The sequence below is a fragment of the Lynx canadensis genome, chromosome A1, assembly GCF_007474595.2.
Source record: "Lynx canadensis isolate LIC74 chromosome A1, mLynCan4.pri.v2, whole genome shotgun sequence".
NCBI classification, from domain to species: domain Eukaryota; kingdom Metazoa; phylum Chordata; class Mammalia; order Carnivora; family Felidae; genus Lynx; species Lynx canadensis.
In genome coordinates, this window is record NC_044303.2 from 27,639,140 (window position 1) to 27,653,143 (window position 14,004).

The following is a 14,004-nucleotide window of genomic DNA, read 5'->3' on the forward strand; positions in this document are numbered from 1 at the left end:
ACCCTGGGCTTGCTACGGTTGCAAGCTCACCGAGAGGACCGGACGCACCCCTTGGGGGGTCCCCATCGTGCTCTGGTCTAGGCTTGTAAGGTAAGGGAGGACCATGAAGGGTGTACCTGGAGAGCTTTCCCATCACTCCCCTACCGCTTGGCCGAGTTCTAGCACTCTTTTCTGTACTAGTTCCTCTTTTAAACCCAACTTTTTTCCTGTGCCCAGAAGGACCTGTTTCTGATCCCTCCCTTGCTTTCCTTCCTTCCCCACTGCCCTTCGCAGTGTCAGGGGGCGGGGCTGAGGTGGGGCTTCCGGTAAGGTAAGTTACTTACCACGTCTCTGTGTCTCCTGATGTTCTTTCCCTGGTTGTTCGGCAGCTGTGCAGTCAGTGCTCGGTTTGCTTCCGGACCAGTCATTCTGTTAATAGGTGTGATTCGGTGTGTTCCGTGGAGGGGAGTTCAGAGTCTTCCCAGCCACCATCTTGAACTGGAACCTAGAAGTAGATTCCTGCTTACTAGATTTTTTTTTTTTAATATTTATTTATTTTTGAGAGACAGAGCCCACATGTGAGTCGGCAAGGGGAGGGGATGGAGATAGAGGGAGACAGAGGACCTGAAGGAAGGTCAGGGCAGAGCCTAGTGTGGGACTTGAACTCAGGAACTCAGAGATCATGACCTGAAGTCAGTTTCTTAAGGGCCCAGGCACCCCCCTGCACTGAGAGATTTTAAAAGGTTCAAAGCAGCAAGCCGTCCAGTGACTCATCACCAGAAAATGAAAACTGCTGGGGGTAGTTATGGACAATATGGGGCAGCTGGTCTTAATTCCATTGCTGGCATAGACCTGAGCACCCACGTTCGTTTTGTGAGTTGTTACACGGGAGAACTCCTGTGCTCTCCAAACACTTTAAGCTGAAAAAAAAAAAAAAAAAAATGAGATTCTTTCGTCAGATTGATTTTGTTAAATGTTTTAAAAATTTGGTAAGCTTATTTTTAACTTGACGATTTGGTTGGCTTTCGGAAAGTTAGGTATTTCTTTCAGGAAGAAGCCCTGCATTGGAATCGTTTTCTTTTTGAACAGTCCACTGTTTAACGGTGGAGCTTACAAAGGATCATAGATAATTTCTTTTTTCCCCTCACAGAAATACATGCTCAAAAGTGAGGGTTTTAAAGGCAAATGAAGGCAAATCGAGGAACCTTTTCAGTACATGTATTGCCATGTCATTGTGCCATCTTCTGGAGCAGAGGCTACAGGGAGACTGGTGCCGCTGCAACTCACATGTCCCAGCAAGCTGCTGCTTACGACTCCTTTGCTTCGCCTCCCAGAGCTGCGTGCATGCACTCAGGGCCTCTCTTGTGCCCAAAGAACTCTGTTGCAGCCAAGCTGTAGGAATTATCCAGTCATCAGAGGGAAGACGTCTCCGTTTCTACATAAATGCTATGTGAGTGATCCCCACTGTATTATGAACTGGTTAGACCTTTTAATTACTACGAGTTAGAAACCATAATGGTGCCGAAATGGAACGGAAATTGTGCCTCCGTATTGGGGCCGCAGAAACAGATGAGAGAGGAATATTTGAAAGGGAACGTTGTGAATTAGGAAAGATCAGAGATCAAAATTTAAATACAGTATTTATATTCCGGTCTGTTTTGAATATGGGATGTGGAGACACAAAGATAAGTGGTAATTTCTGTCGTCAGGATACAGTTTCTTCCTCATGGTATCGTGGAAGTGATGGGAATCTTGTGAGGAAGTAGTTGTGGCATTTTAGGATTTCTGCTAGCCAAACAGAAAGCTTGGAATGCTAACACAAGTACTCAACACTTAGAGAAGGCAGATTTCAATGAATTCAAGACAAGATGGTTATCATTCTATTACTGAAGGGGGAATTCAAAGGGATAAGTAAGCTTTCAAAATTATAGTCTGTCTTTGCAATTACACGTTATCCATGCTGAAGACCAAAAGTGAGGGCATCTAGAGCCAACATGGAAGCACTCTCTCTGAGAAACTCAGATTTAAAAAGGGCACGTGCCAAAAAGTGGAAAGACCTGTCACCAAAAATTATGTGAAAGAGAGGCAATGGCCAGTAACAGGGAACAGAAGGACCAAAGGCCAGAGTGTGCTGAGGCTTTTGAGAAAGCCAAAAAAAAAAGTTAACGGCAGGATAATGGAGGACTTACAACTTCAGAGCGAGAACAAAAAGGAAGAGGCAGGCCGTGTTGCTTGCGGCCAATGGTGTGATGTTGATGGATAACGTGAAGAAAGCAGAACTTGTTTCCTGCTGTTTTTCCTGTCTTCTCTGTCAAGGAGAGCTGTTTTTGGACTAAACAGGGTAGAATGAATGTTGTTAAGAGTTGGAAGCCCAAGATGGGTGAAGAGATTCTGTGCGAGCCATGCGTTGTTTGTAAATGAGCCCAAGGTGCTGGCTCTGAATGAATTTCAGTGCAGGGCTCTGAGAAAATGTGCCGGTGAGTTTACCCACCCACACAGGGAGAGCTTTGAGGGTGGAGGAAGGGAGAAAAGCAGGCTGGCTGAAGACAGGTAAATTCCACCACCTGGGAACTGTGGAATCCAGACTTGGAAAGGACCTTAGATACCCAGTTCGTTCCCTATCTGATACATTATTACATGTACGAGTAGGTGTTCTATGGATATTCAAGGGCGCATTTGATAGGCCCAGCTTATCTGTCTAGTATTTGATCCCTTTCCTTAGCACAAAAAGCCCTTAATGTGGACATTGTTTCCCAGTTGTCAAATAATCCATTCCTTTCTCCCTTTCTTTACGTTCTCTTTCCATAAACATTTGTCGACTGTATGTTGTATTGTCTAGGAAGATAAATAGGACATAGTTCTTGCCCTATAGTTCTTTAAAAATATATGAATTTACTTATTTGTTTATCCAACAAAGATTGACTGCCCCAATGTGTGCTGGGCACTCTTCCAGGTACTGGAAATAGGATTTTAAATAAAACCACAGCCCTGCCCTCATGAAGCTTATATTAGAGGACAGATAGAGGACTAGCAATAAACATAATATCTAAATTCTATAGTCTACTTGAAGGTGTATATGCCATAAGAGACGTGTCAACAGATGAGTCTGGTGACGGCTCTTTGGGGACAGCAGGTGCACAGAGGAAAGAATAGTAAATTCTTCTGAGATGCTTGAGGACCTGATCAGTGAACTGAATCTTGAAAGATGAATAGTTTTGAAAATAGCTGGTTGCTTTAGGGAAGGAGCGGAGCTGAGATTCCAGGAAGTAGGAGATATTTGATCAAAGAAGTGTGAATGGAAACAGTAGAATGTGTTAGAAGACGTCTGAGTAATCAGCATCATATCATTTGATATCGACAAATAGAGGTAGAGATGTTTTTTTCTCCTTTTCCTCTTTCTCCTCCCTCTTTCATCCTCCTGCTCTCTCTTCTTCTTCTTGTAATGATTAATACTGTTGACTCCTTTTGAGTTTACCATCAGCTAAAATCCTGAATGTTTCCACTCACATTATGCCTGAGCCATATCACCCTAGTCTTTCTGTGTGGGAATACTTTGTATTCTCAATAATCTTTTATGAGTTTATGTTGTGTGTATTTTACATTTTGAAAAAGAGTTGAAGTAACTAAAGTAACTAGACCAGAGAAGAGAAAACTCCAGAAATGGATAAAAGTCGTCTCCTCACAGTTGAAGATCCATCATGGGGAAGAGAGCTCTATTTTCTCTTTTTGTGGCTGATCTTACTAGTGGGTGGGACTTCAGGGATGTAGAGTTCAACTCCATGCCAAGAAAAGCCTCTGGAAGTTGATTTGAGAAAAGGCCAGCTGCATTTTTCAAAGCTGCATTTGGATCTCCAGGAATCTGTTGGAGAGATGGGGAAGTCTTGGGCAAAATACAGACTCCAGGGCCCCATCATGGACTTTGTGAGTAGGGGCAGGCATCTGTATTATAATAGGCTCCCAAAGAAATCCTATGCATACTGAGAATTTTAGGGAAAAGAGTTAATCATCTCTTCTTTGAGAGTCCTTTGCATCTTGGGAGCCTTTGTCCCTAGAAGGGGGAGTCAGAGAACATTCATTTTCTTTAAAGTGTGAGGAACCTGATGACTGTGGGTGTCATCATAGGGTGATCATAGTATTTACCACTCAAACCAGAACACTTTTGAGAAGGAAGAAAGTGCTGAAAGTAACCATGTGTTTTTTGAAATATTTATTTAATGACTGATAGTTTCATTATGTTGATGAACCCATAAAAGTTATATTCAAGAATTGTTTAAAAATAGTTTTTCCCAAAACGTGTAATAACATAACTGCGCACAGTAAACTTTAATACGACTTTATATTGAAAAGTAAACGTTAAAAATTATCAGAATCCTTATTCACCTCTTTAATCAGTTCCTTAAAACACATATATCTCGCATACCACGGTACTGTATTTGTTCTGAAGCAAGTGGGATTTTTTTTATTATATGATCTTGTTATGTTGAACCAAAAGTTACCTGAATTTTTCTTCAAAATTACATTTTATGGCTAATAAATTTGAGATGAACCTTCAATTAACCTTTCTGTAGACCATATTGTGTTGGAGACTGTACTTTCTCTAGCATACTAATAGGATCGGAACACATTCTAAGTGGATGATATTCTCAATTCTAATGCAGTTTCAAGGGTATTCTTGCTTCCATTCCTTTCCTCAAAAAGTATTTTTACAAGGCAAAGCTTGTCAAATTAGTTGTCTCTATTGTGCCATGTTTATATTTTGCAAAAACTTGTTCCTCAACTTTACCCTAGTCTGGTACAACGGAAGATAGGAAGGAACTCTATAAAAAAAATTCTCTCTGCAAACGGAGATATTCCAAAATGTAGTTCTAGAACTGCATATTTAAATCTTACACATCATTTGAGCTGCCATTATTTAATTTGTTCAGTTCTTCCCTTGCCCTTGTGGGTACAAATTTTAGCGTCTTGCTGTTTTTAAACCTCCTTACCAATAATCCCAATTTGCTGAAATTCTAGAAAACTGAAGTTTGATCATCTGCTCACTGAAAATGTTGATAACAACTTCTCCAAAACAGATTTAGAAGGATATGGCCCAAATCTAGAAGGCTTATTTATAAAGAGTTCAGCCCCATCATAGGACACTTAGATTGATTTACAAATTATTTTCTCAAAGGCTCATATTTTTCTAAAATCCTACTTATGGCAGCCAGGAAAAAAGAGAAACCACGCATTGCTTGGTATTCAAAATCAGACTTTTCACAAAAAGTGTGTGGTTCAGTTATTCCAAGTACTATATACGTTATGCTATTTATAAACTCCTCAGCCATTGCTTATTTTGACAACTTGAGTACCATGTTGCACCACACTTAATTCCAAGCACATTTCTACTCCGTCAGTGTTTTTCGCAAAAATGGGGTTTTACCATGGTACTGTGCTCCATCAAAATTTGTACTTATATCAGTATGCAAGGATAACTTTTATCTGTCGTTTGAACTCTCTAGGAACTGAATTTACAGCAGCAGTGACTCATTTAACGGAGTTTATCATGGCATCGCACCCTGGTAATGTCAGGTGTTTACCTTCAACAGAATGAAATCCCAAATGCTTTACTGGTACCATGAATTAAAAAAAAAAAAGAATTGGGGTGCCTGGGTCGGTTGAGCAAGTGACTTCGGCTCAGGTCATGATCTCACGGTTTGTGAGTTCGAGCCCCTGCGTCGGGCTCTGTGCTGACAGCTCAGGGCCTGGAGCCTGCTTCCGATTCTGTGTCTCCCTCTCTCTGCCCCTCCCCCACTCATGCTCTGTCTGTCTCTATGTCAGAAATAAATAAACTTTAAAAAAAAAGGAATCATTATGGAAAATGACTGTTTTCCAGTTTGTAGCTTCTGATTACATTTCTGTAAAAGTGACGTCATTTAATTAACTTGAAACGCTCTTCTGCCAGGGGAGCCAGCACATGAACAGCTGTCTTCACTTTTTCTATGTGCCCAAGAACAATAGAATGAAATTGATACAGTAAGTTGATTAATAAATAGAATACAGAGACATTAATAAATTAATAATAAATAATTACTAGAATAAAACTGTAGAGCAACGTTTAATTGATCTAGATGAAAGTCTTGCTTTCCTGCATATTTTCCACAGCTGCGCGTGTCAGGTCATTGTGTTCCGGCACAGTCTTTGGGAGCTGACACCGACACTTGAGCAGATGTGCGTCTTCTGGTTTTTGTGGGATCAGCGATAGCATGTGACTTCTCTAGTAGAGGGTAAGTGTCGATCAACCTTTTGGAATTTATAGGTTTGTCACGGACTTTCTCATGAATAGAGTATTTGGTTTTCCATCAAACAGTCCTTTTCCTCTTTTTAACCCATTAATGCCCAAACGTTCGTTGCCAGTTTTTAAAGTGCCACCGTGTAACCACACAATTTAATAGTTGTAGATTCATCCTGCATGCCGTTAATGTTAAAACCACTGTAGGAAGAGTATTTGGATTTGTTTCCATATGCTATGTGATGGGACTGCTCAGTGCCCATTACCCATGTTTCATATACATCTAGACTGAGATTTCCCTCGTTTTCCACTGCACCCAATGGTGACCTGCTGACTTCGGGTAGCTCTCACGTTAAGACGGCAGAGGCAGCTGCACCAAATCTCCTCTCATCATTATCCCAGATGGATGAGAGCTCTTCCCAGCTGCTGGTGTTCTGTCACTTTCTTTGGTAAGTGAGCACCCCACAAGCCGTCCCGGAAGGGGAGGTGTTACATTGGGTTGCGGGTTGAATTATTCTGAAGAAGATGCCGAGAGGAAGTTTGGGGTCTATTTTGGGGATCAAGAGGAAAGGGGAAGAGCAGGATTGGGTAGAGGAAGATGTCCAGATGTCATACAGGCTTGACAAAGCCTAGGCTAAACTAGCTGGGAACTCTGGAGTAAGGGTAACCCTTCGGAGGTGTTCGCGTTCGGCCAGAGAGCTGGACTTACACACACCCGCTTCTTGGTCACCAGGTGTGGGCTGTCCTGGAAGGTGTGTGAACTTCGATGGGGCCACTCTCTGAAGCTGAGGCTGACCCTGAAGAGGCTGACAGAGGCTGTCTGTTCACTGTGCTGCCCACACCTGGCCAGCAAGTTCCACCTTGAAGAAGCATCTCGACATCAGATAGCCTGCCATACGTCGTGTCTAGACAAGATTGGAAAAAATGAGATCGGTTACCTCCGGGCATCCTCTGATCTCACCAGAGTAAGAACTCCGTTCACTACATAAGTGTCTCATGTGCGACCAGACGTGTAGAAAGCCGAAAGCACCAAGTGGCACGGGTCATTGCCGTGAGCTGCTTGGAAAGTCAACTCTGAGATGGAGATGAGCATCGAGGAGTTTGTTGGGGCGTGTTCTTGGGACCACCCACTCTGGGAGGGGAGTGAGGGAGGTGGCCTGGGCAGAAGGAGAAGCTGGCCTGTGAGGAGGGCCTCAACACAAGCCAACCCAAGCTCCCGTGGGGAGCCTCGAAGCCGGGCCAGGTCTTTCTACCTCTCCGTAAACAAGTCATTGAACCTGGGCACCCTGGGAAGAGGACGTGGCCATGTTGAGATGCCACTTTTCATCTGAAGCAAGTCTGAGGAGGGCTGATGGCTGGGGCTTTCTCCGGAAGCCCTCCTGGAAGCTTCAGGAATAATCCTGATGGGTCTCTGAGGGGTACCTCACAGCATCCCCACTGGAAGTGGACTGAGCCTGTCCCGGCTAACTTAGGCCACTGGTACCGTTGCCGCTGCTGCTGCCACCCCTGCTGTTACTTAAAGAATCCTGAACAAATGCTGAAAAGAGGTCACGCCTGAGACAGCAGCTATACACGCGGCTGTCCCTGAGCAAATAAGGAGGCAGCCACCTTGTCTGTAGCAGAGTTCAAGGCATGATTTCCAGGAGAAAGGACGACTTACGTTTACCAGCCTTGAAAGGTAAGGTGCCGGTTCAGAAATCTTGAATTTGCACTTGTGTTTCACTTAAATGCAAAAGGATTTAAGTCGATTATTTCATGTTTGTCTAGAGCGTGACGGTGCTTTTTTTATTTTGCAGTATTTGCTTCCATTTTCAGCAGCCCCCTTTCTGATCCTTGTGTCTGCTGCCCTGTCCTGATCACTCAGTAGAACCCGCCCACTGGCCAGGGCTGCGTGGCTGCAGGTTCCAGCATGCCCAGTGCCTGCACTATTGGCCCCCGCTCTGCCCGTGGCCTTGCTCTCCCTTAGGCTGTGAGCAGAGCATTTTTTCACAGCGGCCATACGATGTAGACACTCATCCCCACCGATCCTTTCAAAGAGCCCAGGGACCCCAGGCCGCTCCAAGTGAGATGCTTCTGCCAAAAGAACGCAGGGAGAGTGGCTCTGGCTACCAGAGGGAGGCTGGAGCATTTCCTTTCGTGATGAGCGCAAAGCAGGGTCGAGAGGAGGTTAAAATACCTTTTGTTAGCTCTCAGTCATTGTCATGGCTGCCACACAGTGTTGTGGAATCATGAGGGAGGAAGACAGAGCAGAAGGAGTTTGGGACTCAGATGTCAGCAGGCGTGGGTCCCAGCCCCTCTCAGCCCCTGATACTCTGGTTCTCCCTGGACGGATAAGGTCTTATTCACCCTACACGCGTTGCCTAGGAAAGTGTCAGGTTCACGGTGGGCGCTCTTAAGCGTGTGCCTTTGTTTTCAGGGTTTTCCACCCCCGGACACAGCTTGTGTAAAGAAAGAGTAGGTGCGGGAAAAAAAGCTACCAGTTCTGGATTTCCATTCATGATGCACATTCTCTACCCCCACCCAAAGCACAATACCTTCCCTTGACATTGCATCTTGCAGCCCGCTGAAAAGATGTCTCCCAACCTCATACATCTGCCCGAGGGAAATGCTTATTTGGAATTGCTGGACACGCATGTGTTCCCCCTCAGAGCACACTTTATGTCCGGGAGAATAGAGTTCTGTGATTATTCAGACCGAAATACTGCTTCTTCACCGTTCTCTCTTCTTGTTATCCTACTAGATACATGCCTACTAGATACATGCCCAGCCTTTCTTTCTGTTCTACATGTATTTGTGCTGCATTTTGTGTAATTTCTTCAAATATATTTGGAGTTTACTAATTTTCTCTTGAGCTGGTTCTCATCTACTATAACCTATTCAATGAAGTTTTTTTTTTAATTTTTTTTTTAATGTTTATTTATTTTTGACACAGAGAGCATGAACGGGGGAGGGTCAGAGAGAGAGGGAGACACAGAATCGGAAGCAGGCTCCAGGCTCTGAGCTGTCAGCACAGAGCCCGACGTGTGGCTCGAATTCACGGACCGCGAGATCATGACCTGAGCCGAAGTCGGACGCTTAACCGACTAAGTCACCCAGGCGCCCCTTCATTGAGTTTTTAAATTGTAATGAACACTTTTCTGAAATACAACAGCTTATTAAAATAGACTTGTCCCTAATACCTTTTATTGTGGTTAAAAAACACATGCCATGAATTCTATACTCTTAGCAAATTTTTAAGTGCATAGCACTATGTTGTCAGCTGTATGCACAGTGTTGTACAGAAAATATCCAAGAACTTTTTCATCTTGCGTGATTGAGACTCTATAGCCATTGAACAGCAGTTCCTCATTTCTCCCTCTTCCAACCACTGGCAGCCATCATTCTACTCTGCTTGCATGAGTTTGACTACTCTTGATACTTCCGGTAAATGGAATCATGTGGTATTTGTCCTTCTTTGCCAGGCTTATCTCACATTATGAGATAATTATGTCCTCAAAGTTGATCCATGCTGTAGCATATGACAGGATTTCTTTCTTTTTAAAAGCTGAATAATACTCCATTGTTTGTATATACCACATTTTCTTTATCCATTCATCTGTTTATGGACACCAAGGTTGTTTCCATTTCTGGTGAGTAATGCTTTATGAACATGGAAGTGTGTGTATCTCTTTGAGATCCTCATTTCAATTCTTTTGGATAAATATCCTGAACTGGGATTGCTAGGTCATACAGTAGTTCTATATTTAATATTTTGCGGACCCTCCATACTGTTTTCTGTAGCAGCTGCACTATTTTATATTCCCTCTAACAGCACGTAGGGGTTCCAATTTCTCCACATCCTCACCAGTGCTTGTTATTTTTTGTTGTTTTGTTTTTTGAGAATCGCCATCTTAATAGGCGTGAGGTGCTCGCTCATTGTGGTTTTGACTTGTGCTTCCCTGATGAATCGTGATGTTGAGAATCTTTTCATATATATGTTGACCCTCTGTATGTCTTTTGTAGAAAAAAGCCTATTCAGATACTTTGCCCATTTTTATAATTGGGTTATTGTCTTTTTTGCTAGAGTTGTAGGAGTTCCTTATGTATTTTGGATATTAACCCCTTATCGTATATATGGTTTGTAAATATTTTCTTCCATTCCACGGGTTGCCTTTTTACTCTGTTGGCGGTTTCCTTTGCTTGTTTGTGTAGTTTCACTTGTCTGTTTTTCCCTTTGTTGCCTTATCTAAGAAATCATTGCGGATCCCATGTTACAAAGCTTTCCTCTATGTTTTCACCCAGGAGTTTTATAGTTTCAGGTCTTACAGTTCAGTCTAATCCATTTTGAGTTGATTTTTGTGTATGGTGTGGGGTAAGAATCCAACGTTGCTCTTTTGTATATGGATATCCAGTTTTCCCAGCACCATTGGTTGAAGAGACTCTCCTTCCCCATCATATAGTAGCGACACCCTGTCAAAGATCATTTGGCCATATATGTGTGGGTTTATTTCTGGGCTCTTCTGCCCCCTTGGTCTCTATGTCTGTCTGGATGCCAGTACCACTCTGTTTCGATTTCCATAGCTTTGTAATATGTTTTGAAGTCAGGAAGTATGAGGCCTCTAGCTCTGTTTTGTAGATTGTTCTGGAATAACTATTTTTTTTAAGGTTTAAAGATAATATGTGTTTTTGTCTTTAACTTGTCTCCTTTTTTCCTAGTTCTTGGCTCTTCCGTTTTAGTTTTAGTTCTTATTATATAATCTTTTTCACATTGTCTTGTCAACTACCCTAGAACATGTGGTGTTAAATCCAATGGTCGTGTCTGCTATTCTCTTTCCAGTAATTTCATTTCTTGTGTGTTTTGTAATTTTTTATTGCAAATTCCTTTTAAACTGGGGTTGTTTTTCCCATGTAAGGGACATACTCCCTTGTGGCTCAATTTTGCATTTACTTTTCTTGGACTTCAGGGGGTCCCTTGTACTAGAGTAGGTTTTGTAACATTCTCTTGGTTTGCATTTATTATATTCTTTGGGAATTATAATTTCTGATACCATGTCTGGTGTGGGGTTTTAATTTCATGGAAGATTTTATTTGTTTTCTACTTAGATTCCCAGCAATTTGTAAGGTTTTTTCTTTCCCTTTCCTGAGCTGATGGGTAGGGTTTTTCTAAGCCTCTTTCTGAAGAGAAGGAAGTCCTTTCCAGAACTTTACTCTGTGCAGGATTCTTATTTTTTCAGCTTCTTGCCTCACACTGCCCCCGGGGCATTATCTCCTTTTCTCAGTACAAGGTAAAGCCTCTGCCTTTAGCTTCCTGGTGGACTGTGGAGACCCGTGCTCCTGTGGGCTCTTCTTTCATCAGTTGTCAGAATTACCAGTCTGGTTTCGGGTTCTTTTTCCTGGGTTTCCCTCTCCTCCTTGCTCTCTCCTTTCCTGTTCTCCCCACTTCCCTTCTTCATCTGAGTTGATCATGTATTCTATACAATTGCTCAATGCTTTTACGTAGCATTGCTGTGTTTTCAACAGGATCAGTAGTATCTGTTTGTGGTGGTGATGGCGATGGAAGGATGCAAATGACTTCAGTTTATGTTGCCCAAGGATCTTGGGTGATGTTTTGAAAATGAAATAAATCTTGTCTCTCTCCAGATTAAAGTCTGCTGATGACTTGCTATTGCATTTAGATAAATAAACTCCAAACTCCTGATTTTGGCTGAAAATATCCCATAGGAGTCGATTCCTATTTTTCTTTTGCAACCAGAGCTCATGGTACATTCCTGCCTCCGCCCCCAAACCCCGACTCCCCTTAATCAAAGCAGCCTTCCTTCTTGCCTTAGTGTCATTGTTCCTTCTACCTGGAATGGCTGGTCCCTAGGTCTTTGCATGGACATCTCCATCTCGACATCCAGATGGAAGAATTGCCACCTTCCTAAAAAGGTTTTCCTTGTTGCCTGTCAAAAGTAGGCTCTCACTCCCTCCTCTCATGTCCACTTATTTCATAGTCTTAATGACAGTTATCACTTTGTTAATCCGTATCAGTTTATGTTTTTTGCTTAGTTACTGTTTATTTTGGAGGCCGGCTGTCAGGGATTGCTGATGGAGGAGGAAAGAAATAATCGAGGATGAATCCTGGATCTGGGGCTTGAGCAAGTGAGCAGACTTCTGTAAGAGAAATAGTGTGAAATGGAAATCAAGAGTTCTCTTTTCATGTTTGTGATTCCTTATATTTGTGATTCCTAGTCTTCATCCCTAATGGACAAATCATGTGGGAAGTTAGATATAAAAGTCTGGAACTCAAGCAGAAGTCAGAGATGAAGGTAAGCATTTGGGCATCATCAGGATATAGATAATATTTAAAGCCATATGGCTAAATGGTAGTACCCAGGGTAAGAGTGAAGTGTCCTCAGAAAAGAGAAGGTGGTCCCGTCAAAGCTTCAAGGTTATACCATTGAACCAATAAATGCAAACAAGGGAGGGTCTTTTGATAAAGAAAGTAAACAGCATGGTCAAAACTTTGTCTAATTAGCTTAACTCAGAAGTTTGATGCATGGAACCACCAATGATGGCCACTATAGATTTTCAGAGGAAGAGAAATAAACTTCATGGAGTCCCCGTCCAATGTGACTTAACCTCCTCAAACAAGTGTGCATAAGGATTTCACGAATATGTTCTTTCACCCTTTTTCATAAGGATTGGTGGGGGGGGGGGAGTCTGACAGAGATGACACGTGGATATTGTCCAAAACAAAGTCGTGTTAGAAATCTCTGGGCAGCTTCATCTTCGCAGTATCCCCAAAGGCTACTGAGAATGGACCAGAAGAGCATTTTCTTCCCTCATTTTGGGGAGACTAAGTTACGCATTTGAGCAACTTATTTGTACTTTAGAGGAACAGGATGATATTGCTGAATTCCTTCAGACAATTTGGTCCAAGGTGGGAATAATGCTCTGATGCTTTGAGATGTGTGATAAGGTTGAAGAATTGTCAACCATAGTCCTGGTAATAGAATGAACAGTCTCTCTGTCTGTTCCGACTTCCTTGAGCTACAGATCACCGTCTCGCTTTTAAATCTAAGTTACTTACTGCTCTCATTGTCTTCTGGACTTATTTAGGCTATAAAAGGTTTGCCTAGAGATATGGATGGTTTATGCAGATGGTGTGGTTACCGCTGTGCCATATATCCATGCCTTTGCTTTACGATTTCAGTCAAAACAAAATTAAAGGCTCATAATCACCCTTGTTCAGGAAGCACTGAGGAATATTTTAAAGTTCACATTTTCATTGATCTTTCATCAAGAATAGGAATAAAGTTCCAAATGAGATGCATTTTCTATAATGCATGTGGCGCCCTGTCCTGAAATAGCTATTGTTTTTGTCATTGTGATTTGCTGGCCAGACAGTTGGATATTAAACAATAAAAAATAAGTTTTTGTACGTGACATTTCACTTTTGGGTAACTAGCAACCTCAGCTCCCAGGCATTAAGATTAGTATATTCATCTCCACAGGTGTCCAGAAATGAAATGAAAGGTCACCTAAAGCAGTAGACACACTTCATTGCTATTACACCCCAAACTTCCTCCAGTAAAATATTTTATTAAAATTAAATGAAAAACCAAAACCTGCACAGTGGTTGTTCAGACAGCTTTAATGGGCTTCAGGAGGGAGTGCACTCCCAACCATTCTGTGGTGGATATTTTATTATGTGCAAGAATATTATACTGTTCTTTCCTCATCTTTTTGGCTGTGTGTTGAATCAATTAAATTGCAGCTTATAAATTTCGGCTTAA

The 14,004-nt window shown here is 42.3% G+C and overlaps 1 long non-coding RNA gene across 1 annotated transcript in view; it reads left to right on the plus strand.

Annotated features, from left to right (window-relative positions):
* Window positions 1-1,159: 1,159 nt before the first annotated feature.
* Window positions 1,160-14,004, plus strand: part of LOC115511041 — a 36,461-nt gene continuing 23,616 nt past the window's right edge. Inside the window, exons 1-4 of the long non-coding RNA XR_004342950.1 lie at window positions 1,160-1,429; window positions 6,121-6,242; window positions 6,535-6,696; window positions 6,981-7,925. This is a non-coding gene — a long non-coding RNA (uncharacterized LOC115511041). The remainder of the gene's footprint in view (window positions 1,430-6,120; window positions 6,243-6,534; window positions 6,697-6,980; window positions 7,926-14,004) is intronic.